Raw genomic sequence first — 10,280 nt, 5'->3', positions numbered from 1 at the left:
CGTTTGGAAAAAAGTGGATTTTTTCAGCCGATTTTTTTCACTCCCCATTCATTTTCAATGGGACTTTTGTCGCAGTTTTTTGCGAATAATTCTGCGATAAAATGACGAATTTCTTAGAAAAGTCATAGCACACTATTCCCGATGAAGCCGCACGTTTTGATATATAATTTGCTTTGGTTTTCTCAAAGCCCTAGGACGAGTTAGCGACCGAAAATTGGCGGAAACGTGAAAAAAAGATAATAATAAACGCTTTTTTCACAGGAGAACAATAGTGGCTCGTGGCTTCGCCACGAGCCACTCTCCTCCCATTGCTTTGCAATGGAGAGGAGAGTGGCTCGTGTCGAAGCCCGAGCCCCTAATAACTAGACAATTCCCGCTGGTGCGGAAATCGTGGGAGGGGCTCGGGGTGTGTGCATGTCCGGAGCTGGGCAGGAGAGGGGTATTTTTTGGTCCGTCACAGGCTTTTATTTTCAAATTGTGCTGTGCTTTTATTTTGAAAGGCAGAGACAAGAAGATCTCACCTGGTCAAAATTTGGATTGGAGTTACTCAAAGGGCTGTGTGAACCTGAGAGGTTTAACTGGCAAATTGTGCTGTGAAGTAATTTTGAAAGGCAGAGACAGGAAGATCTCACCTGGTCAAAATTTGGATTGGAGTTACTCAAAACGCTGTGTGAAGCTGAGAGGTTTAACTGGCAAATTGTGCTGGAAAGTAATTTTGAAAGGCAGAGACAGGAAGATCTCACCTGGTCAATAATTGGATTGGAGTTACTCTAAAGGCTGTGTGAAGCTGAGATGTTTAACTGGCATTTCCAGTCTGTCGCAGGCTTTTATTTAGAAATTGTGCTGTGTTTTTATTTTGAAAGGCAGAGACAGGAAGATCTCACCTGGTCAAAATTTGGATTGGAGTTATTGTAAAGGCTGTGTGAAGCTGAGAGGTTTAACTGGTGTTTTCAGGCCCATCGCAGGCTTTTATTTTGAAATTGTGCTGTGCTTTTATTTTGAAAGGGAAAGACAGGAAGATCTCACCTGGTCAACATTGGGATTGGAGTTACTCTTAAGCCGGGGAGTCAAACTCAGTTCCTGGAGGTCCACTATCCTCTGTGTTCCAGATGTTTCCGTCTTACAACACACCTGATTCAAATAATCAGCTCATCATCAAGCTCAGCAGAAGCCTGATAACGAGCCTGATCATTTGTATCAGGTGTGTTGGAACTGAGTTTGACACCCCTGCTCTAAAGGCTCTATGAAGCTGAGAGGTTAAACTGGTGTTTTCCGGTTCATCGAAGGCTTTTTTTTTGAAATTGTGTTGTGCTTTTATTTTGAAAGGAAGAGACAGGAAGATCTCACCTGGTCAAAATTTGGATTGGAGTTACTCTAAAGCAGGGGTGTCTAACTCAGTTCCTGGAGGACCACTATCCTCCGTGTTCTCGATGTTTCCTTCTTACAACACACCTGATTCAAATAATCGGCTCATCATCAAGCTCAGCAGAAGCCTGATAACGAGCCCGATCATTTGAATCAGGTGTGTTGGAAGTGAGTTTGACACCCCTGCTCTAAAGGCTGTGTGAAGCTGAGAAGTTGAAGTGATTTTCAGGCTGAAATGCAGCTCCTGTGGAGGTATTGGGTGTGAAGGTGGGTGTGGCACTCCAATGAGTCTGTGTGTGTGCGTGGGACCATGCCTGCGCGTGTGTAAGGGCGGTTGCTATGGGCCCCCATAGCAACGGTGCCTGCCACAGACAGCAGAAAAGTGCTTCTCAGCAGCAGCGCGCAACGTCTCGTTCTGGCGCTAATTGTGGGCTAACCGTGAATGCTAGCTGAAAACCGAAATGACCGTGAGCGAGAGGAAGGCTGTGGCTTTCCATAAATGTAATTATTTTCCAAATATTGTGAGAAATGACCGAGTTACAGCGATTTAAAAAACACTGTCCCTCCATGAGGCAGATGATTCAGTTTACATTGGTTCTTATGGAGAGAACGGTGCGACTTTGGTCTAAACTGCTGCCTGCCATTTCACTTCAGAAAGAGGTAGGTCTTCAAACTTGGATTCATTTGAATCCCAGGAAAATTGTTTATGATCTGACCAAATTTCATTCCCCTAACTTTTATGGTTTGGTCGTGAGGGCGATGCGATTGGGAAATTTTCAGGCGGATTTCTCTCCTCTCCTCCACTCTACCAACTGACATGCCGCACTCTAACCAGAGCAGATTTTGAGAATTTTCACTTTTTTGAGGACTCACTGATCAAAAACTGTAAATCTCAGCCAGACATAAAATACATTCCTGCGGAGACAAGAAAAATCACTGCGTTTTGATGGTTAAATGAAGTTTCTAGGTGAACGTATGGCGAAGCAGTGGCGTTTGGAAAAAGTGGATTTTTTCAGCCGATTTTTTTCCGTCCCCATTCATTTCCTATGGGAGTTTTTTCGCAGTTTTTTGCGAATAATTCTGCGATAAAATGACGAATTTCTTAGAAAAGTCATAGCCCGCTATTCCCGATGAAGCCGCACGTTTTGATGTATAATTTGTTTTGGTTTTCTCAAAGCCCTAGGACGAGTTAGCGACCGAAAAACGGCGGAAACGTGAAGAATAACTAGACAATTCCCGCTGGTGCGGAAATCGTGGGAGGGGCTCGGGATGGGTGCATGTCCGAAGCTGGGATGGAGAGGGGTATTTTTTGGTCCGTCGCAGGCTTTTATTTTGAAATTGTGCTGTGCTTTTATTTTGAAAGGCAGAGACAGGAAGATCTCACCTGGTCACAATTTGGATTGGAGTTATTGTAAAGGCTGTGTGAAGCTGAGAGGTTTAACTGATGTTTCCAGTCCATTGCAGGCTTTTATTTTGAAATTGTGCTGTGCTTTTATTTTGAAAGGCAGAGACAGGAAGATCTCACCTGGTCAAAATTTGGATTGGAGTTACTGTAAAGGCTGTGTGAAGCTGAGAGGTTTAACTGGCATTTCCAGTCTTTCACAGGCTTTTATTTTGAAATTTTGCTGTGCTTTTATTTTGAAAGGCAGAGACAGGAAGATCTCACCTGGTCAAAATTTGGATTGGAGTTACTGTAAAGGCTGTGTGAAGCTGAGAGGTTTAACTGGCATTTCCTGTCTTTCACAGGCTTTTATTTTGAAATTTTGCTGTGCTTTTATTTTGAAAGGCAAAGACAGGAAGATCTCACCTGGTCAACATTTGGATTGGAGTTACTGTAAAGGCTGTGTGAAGCTGAGGGGTTTAACTGGTGTTTTCCGGTGTGTGGAAGGCTTTTATTTTCAAAGTGTGCTGTGCTTTTATTTTGAAAGACAGAGAAAGGAAGATCTGACCTGGTCAACATTTGGATTGGAGTTACTCTAAAGCAGGGGTGTCAAACTCAGTTTCTGGAGGACCACTATCCTCTATGTTTTAGATGTTTCCTTCTTACAACACACCTGATTCAAATGATACACTATCATTAAGCTCAGCAGAAGCCTGATAACGAGCCTGATCATTTGAATCAGGTGTGTTGGAAGTGAGTTTGACACCCCTGCTGTAAAGGCTGTGTGAAGCTGAGAGGTTGAACTGATTTTCAGGCTGAAATGCAGCTCCTGTGGAGGTATTGGGTGTGAAGGTGGGTGTGGCACACCAATGAGTCTGTGTGTGTGCGTGCGACCATGCCTGCGCGTGTGTAAGAGCGGTTGCTATGGGCCCCCATAGCAACGGTGCCTGCCACAGACAGCAAAAAAGTGCTTCTCAGCAGCAGCGCGCAACATCTCGTTCTGGCGCTAATTGTGGGCGAACCGTTAATGGTAGCTGAAAACTAAAATGACCGTGAGCGAGAGGAAGGCTGTGGCTTTCCATAAATGTAATTATTTTCCAAATCTTGTGAGAAATGACCGAGTTACAGCGATTTAAAAAACACTGTCCCTCCATGAGGCAGATGATTCAGTTTACATTGGTTCTTATGGAGAGAACGGTGCGACTTTGGTCTAAACTGCTGCCTGCCATCTCACGTCAGAAAGAGCTAGGTCTTCAAACTTGGATTCATTTGAATCCCAGGAAAATTGTTTACAATCTGACCAAATTTCATTCCCCTAACATTTATAGTTTGGTCGTGAGGGCGATGCGATCGTGAAATTTTCAGGCGAATTTTTCACCTCTCCTCCACTCTACCAACTGACATGCCGCACTCTAAACAGAGCAGATTTTGAAAATTTTCACTTTTTTGAGGACTCACTGATCAAAAACTGTAAATCTCAGCCTGACAGAAAATACATTCCTGCGGAGACAAGAAAAATTACTGCGTTTTGATGGTTAAATGAAGTTTCTAGGTGAACGTATGGCGAAGCAGTGGCGTTTGGAAAAAAGGGGATTTTTTGAGCCGATTTTTTTCGGTCCCCATTCATTTCCTATGGGACTTTTTTGGCAGTTTTTTGCGAATAATTCTGCGAAAAAATGACGAATGTCTTAGAAAAGTCATAGCCCGGGATTCCCGATGAAGCCGCACGTTTTGATATATAATTTGTTTTGATTTTCTCAAAGCCCTAGGACGAGTTAGCGACCGAAAACGGCGGAAACGTGAAGAAAATATAATAATAAACGCAGCAGGAGAACAATAGTGGCTCGTGGCTTCGCCACGAGCCACTCTCCTCCCATTGCTTTGCAATGGAGAGGAGAGTGGCTCGTGCCGAAGCCCGAGCCCCTAATAATAAACGCAGCAGGAGAACAATAGTGGCTCGTGGCTTCGCCACGAGCCACTCTCCTCCCATTGCTTTGCAATGGAGAGGAGAGTGGCTCGTGTCGAAGCCCGAGCCCCTAATAAACGCTTTTTCACAGGAGAACAATAGTGGCTCGTGGCTTCGCCACGAGCCACTCTCCTCCCATTGCTTTGCAATGGAGAGGAGAGTGGCTCGTGTCGAAGCCCGAGCCCCTAACTAGACAATTCCCGCTGATGCGGAAATCGTGGGAGGGGCTCGGGATGTGTGCATGTCCGGAGCTGGGCAGGAGAGGGTTATTTTTTGGTCCGTCACAGACTTTTATTTTGAAATTGTGCTGTGCTTTTATTTTGAAAGGCAGAGATAAGAAGATCTCACTTGGTCAAAATTTCGATTGGAGTTATTCTAAAGGCTGTGTAAAGCTGAGAGGTTTAACTGGCAAATTGTGCTTTAAAGTAATTTTGAAAGGCAGAGACAGGAAGATCTAACCTGGTCAAAATTTGGATTGGAGTTACTATAAAGGCTGTGTAAAGCTGAGAGGTTTAACTGGCAAATTGTGCTGTGCTTTAATTTTGAAAGGCAGAGACAGGAAGATTTCACCTGGTGAAAATTTGGATTGGAGTTACTCGAAAGGCTGTGTGAAGCTGAGAGGTTTAACTGGCATTTCCAGTCTGTCGCAGGCTTTTTATTTTGAAATTGTGCTCTGCTTTTATTTTGAAAGGCAACGACAGGTAGATTTCACCGTGTCAAAATTTGGATTGGAGTTACCCCAAAGCAGGGGTGTCAAACTCAGTTCCTGGAGGTCCACTATCCTCTATGTTCTAGATGTTTCCTTCTTACAACACACCTGATTCAAATGATTAGCTCATCATTAAGCTCAGCAGAAGCCTGATAACGAGCCTGATCATTTGAATCAGGTGTGTTGGAACTGAGTTTGACACCCCTGCTCTAAAGGCTGTGTGAAGCTGAGAGGTTTCAGTGATTTCAGGCTGAAATGCAGCTCCTGTGGAGGTATTGGGTGTGAAGGTGGGTGTGGCACTCCAATGAGTCTGTGTGTGTGCGTGGGAGCATGCCTGCGCGTGTGTAAGGGCGGTTGCTATGGGCCCCATAGCAACGGTGCCTGCCACAGACAGCAAAAAAGTGCTTCTCAGCAGCAGCGCGCAACATCTCGTTCTGGCGCTAATTGTGGGCTAACCGTGAATGCTAGCTGAAAACTAAAATGACCGTGAGCGAGAGGAAGGCTGTGGCTTTCCATAAATGTAATTATTTCCAAATATTGTGAGAAATGACCGAGTTACAGCGATTTAAAAAACACTGTCCCTCCATGAGGCAGATGATTCAGTTTACATTGGTTCTTATGGAGAGAACGGTGCGACTTTGGTCTAAACTGCTGCCTGCCATTTCACTTCAGAAAGAGCTAGGTCTTCAAACTTGGATTCATTTGAATCCCAGGAAAATTGTTTACAATCTGACCAAATTTCATTCCCCTAACATTTAAGGTTTGGTCGTGAGGGCGATGCGATCGAGAAATTTTCAGGCGGATTTTTCACCTCTCCTCCACTCTACCAACTGACATGCCGCACTCTAACCAGAGCAGATTTTGAGAATTTTCACTTTTTTGAGGACTCACTGATCAAAAACTGTAAATCTCAGCCTGACATAAAATACATTCCTGTGGAGACAAGAAAAATCACTGCGTTTTGATGGTTAAATGAAGTTTCTAGGTGAACGTATGGCGAAGGAGTGGCGTTTGGAAAATAGTGGATTTTTTGAGCCGATTTTTTTCACTCCCCATTCATTTTCTATGGGACTTTTTGCGCAGTTTTTTGCGAATAATTCTGCGAAAAAATGACGAATTTCTTAGAAAAGTCATAGCCCGGGATTCCCGATGAAGCCGCACGTTTTGATATATAATTTGTTTTGGTTTTCTCAAAGGCCTAGGACGAGTTAGCGACCGAAAAACGGCGGAAACGTTAAGAATAAAACGGAAGAATAATAAACGCAGCAGGAGAACAATAGTGGCTCGTGGCTTCGCCACGAGCCACTCTCCTCCCATTGCTTTGCAATGGAGAGGAGAGTGGCTCGTGCCGAAGCCCGAGCCCCTAACTAGACAATTCCCGCTGGTGCGGAAATCGTGGGAGGGGCTCGGGATGGGTGCATGTCCGGAGAGGCATATTTCGGCATTTTCCGGTCCGTCACAGGTTTTTATTTTGAAAGTGTGCTGTGCTTTTATTTTGAAAGGCAGAGACAGTAAGAGCTCACCTGGTCAAAACTTTTGATTGGAGTTACTCAAAAGGCGATGTGAAGCTGAGAGTTTAAACTGGCATTTCCAGTCTGTCGCAGGCTTTTATTTTGAAATTGTGCTGTGTTTTTATTTTGAAAGGCAGAGACAAGAAGATCTCACCTGGTCAAAATTTCAATTGGAGTTACTCTCAAGGCTGTGTGAAGCTGAGAGGTTTAACTGGTGTTTCCAGTCTGTCGCAGGCTTTTATTTTGAAATTGTGCTGTGCTTTTATTTTGAAAGGCAGAGACAAGAAGATCTCACCTGGTCAAAATTTGGATTGGAGTTACTCTATAGGCTGTGTGAAGCTGAGAGGTTTAACTGGCATTTTTTGGTCTGTTGCAGGCTTTTATTTTGAAATTGTGCTGTGCTTTTATTTTGAAAGGCAGAGACAGGAAGATCAGACCTGATTAAACTTTGGATTGGAGTAAAGGCTGTTTTAAGCTGAGAGGTTTAACTGGTGTTTTCAGTACCATCGCAGGCTTTTATTTAGAAATTGTGCTGTGCTTTTATTTTGAAAGGCAGAGACAGGAAGATCTCACCTGGTCAAAATTTGGATTGGAGTTACTATAAAGGCTGTGTGAAGCTGAGAGGTTTAACTGGCATTTCCAGTGTGTCGCAGGCTTTTATTTTGAAATTGTGCTCTGCTTTTATTTTGAAAGGCAAAGACAGGTAGATTTCACCCTGTCAAAATTTGGATTGGAGTTACCCCAAACCAGGGGTGTCAAACTCAGTTCCTGGAGGTCCACTATCCTCTGTGTTTTAGATGTTTACCTCTTCCACCACACCTGATTCAAATGATCAGCTTATCATGAAGCTCTGCAGAAGCATTATAACAAGCCTGATCATTTGAATCAGGTGATTTGGAACAGGGAAACATCTAAAACATAGAGGATTGGAGTTACTCTAAAGGCTGAGTGAAGCTGAGAGGTTTAACTGGCGTTTCCAGTCCGTCACAGGCTTTTATTTTAAAATTGTGCTGTGCTTTTATTTGAAAGGCAGAGATGGGAAGATCTCACCTGGTCAAATTTGGACTGGAGTTATTGTAAAGGCTGTGTGAAGCTGAGAGGTTTAACTGGCGTTTCCAGTCCGTCACAGGCTTTTATTTTAAAAATTGTGCTGTGCTTTTATTTTGAAGGGAAAGACAGGAAGATTCTCACCTGGTCAACATTTGGATTGGAGTTACTCTAAAAGCAGGGGTGTCTCACTTCAGTTCCTGGAGGTCCACTAGCCTCTATGTTCTAGATGTTTCCCTTCTTACAACACACCTGATACAAATGATTAGCCATCATTAAGCTCAGCAGAAGCCTGATAACGAGCCTGATCATTTGAATCAGGTGTGTTATAACTGAGTTTGACCACCCCTGCTCTAAAGGCTGTGTGAAGCTGAGAGGTTGAACTGATTTTCAGGCTGAAATGCAGCTCCTGTGGAGGTATTGGGTGTGAAGGTGGGTGTGGCACACCAATGAGTCTGTGTTGTGTGCGTGGGAGCATGCCTGCGCGTGTGTAAGGGCGGTTGCTATGGGCCCCATAGCAACGGTGCCTGCCACAGACAGCAAAAAAGTGCTTTTCAGAAGCAGCGCGCAACGTCTCGTTCTGGCGCTAACTGTGGGCTAACCGTGAATGCTAGCTGAAAACAAAATGACCAGTGAGCGAGAAGGAAGGCTGTGGCTTCCATAAATGTAATTATTTTTCAATATTGTGAGAAATGACCGAAGTTACAGCGATTTTAAAAAACACTGTCCCTCCATGAGGCAGATGATTCAGTTTACATTGGTTCTATGGAGAGACCGGTGCGACTTTGGTGTAAAACTGCTGCCTGCCATTTCACTTCAGAAAGACGAGATCTTCAAACTTGGATTCATTTGAATCTCCAGGAAAATTGTTTACAATCTGACCAAATTTCATTGTCCTAATCTCTTATGGTTTGGTCGTGAGGGCGAATGCGATCGGAGAAATTTTTCAGGCGGATTTTTCACCTCCTCCTCCACTCTACCCAAACTGACATGCGCACTCTAACCAGAAGCAGATTTGAGAATTTTCACTTTTTTGAGGACTCACTGATGAAAAACTGTAAATCTCAGCCTCACATAAAATACATTCCTGCGAAGACAAGAAAAATCACTGCGTTTTGATGGTTAAATGAAGTTTCTAGGTGACCGTATGGCGAAGCAGTGGCGTTTGGAAAAAAGTTGATTTTTTGAGCCGATTTTTTTCACTCCCCATTCATTTCCTATGGGACTTTTGTCGCAGTTTTTTGCGAATAATTCTGCGAAAAAATGACGAATTTCTTAGAAAAGTCATAGCCCGGGATTCCCGATGAAGCCGCACGTTTTGATATATAATTTGTTTTGATTTTCTCAAAGCCCTAGGACGAGTTAGCGACCGAAAAATGGCGGAAACGTGAAGAAAATATAATAACTAGACAATTCCCGCACGCGGAAATCGTGGGAGGGGCTCGGGATGTGTGCATGTCCTAGAGGCGTATTTCGGCGTTTTCCGGTCCGTTATAGGCTTTTATTTTGAAATTGTGCTGTGATTTTATTTTGAAAGGCAGAGACAAGAAGATCTCACCTGGTCAAAAGTTGAATTGGAGTTCCTCTAAAGGCTGTGTGAAGCTGAGAGGTTAAATTGGCGTTTTCCGGTCAGTCACCAGCTTTTATTTTGAAATTGTGCTGTGCTTTTATTTTGAAAGGCAGAGACAGGAAGATCTCACCTGGTCAAAATTTGGATTGGAGTTACTGTAAAGCAGGGGTGTCAAATTCAGTTCCTGGAGGAGCACTATCCTCTATGTTCTCGATGTTTCCTTCTGACAACACACCTGATTCAAATGATAGGCTATCATAAAGCTCAGCAGAAGCCTGATAACGAGCCTGATCATTTGTATCAGGTGTGTTGGAACTTAGTTTGACACCCCTGCTCTAAAGGCTGTGTGAAGCTGAGAGGTTTAACTGGTGTTTTCAGGCCCATCGCAGGCTTTTATTTTGAAATTGTGCTGTGCTTTTATTTTGAAAGGAAAGACAGGAAGATCTCACCTGGTCAACATTTGGATTGGAGTTACTCTAAAGCAGGGTGTCAAACTCAGTTCCTGGAGGTCCACTATCCTCTATGTTTTAGATGTTTCCTCTTCCAACACACCTGATTCAAATAATCAGCTCATCATCAAGCTCAGCAGAAGCCTGATAACGAGCCTGATCATTTGAATCAGGTGTGTTGGAACTGAGTTTGACACCCTGCTGTAAAGGCTGTGTGAAGCTGAGAGTTGAACTGATTTTCAGGCTGAAATGCAGCTCCTGTGGAGGTATTGGGTGTGAAGG

The 10,280-nt window shown here is 43.8% G+C and overlaps 1 long non-coding RNA gene across 1 annotated transcript; it reads right to left on the bottom strand.

The window, feature by feature from the left end:
• Positions 1-746: 746 nt before the first annotated feature.
• Positions 747-6,596, bottom strand: LOC127530890 (uncharacterized). Its single transcript, XR_007937639.1, has 3 exons — positions 6,233-6,596; positions 3,315-4,124; positions 747-1,026 (listed from the first exon to the last, which is right to left on the bottom strand). It is a non-coding gene; the product is annotated as an uncharacterized LOC127530890 (long non-coding RNA).
• Positions 6,597-10,280: the final 3,684 nt, after the last annotated feature.

The sequence above is a fragment of the Acanthochromis polyacanthus genome, chromosome 18 (genome assembly GCF_021347895.1).
Source record: "Acanthochromis polyacanthus isolate Apoly-LR-REF ecotype Palm Island chromosome 18, KAUST_Apoly_ChrSc, whole genome shotgun sequence".
NCBI lineage: Eukaryota > Metazoa > Chordata > Actinopteri > Pomacentridae > Acanthochromis > Acanthochromis polyacanthus.
This window is presented reverse-complemented; position numbering and strand designations above follow the sequence as displayed.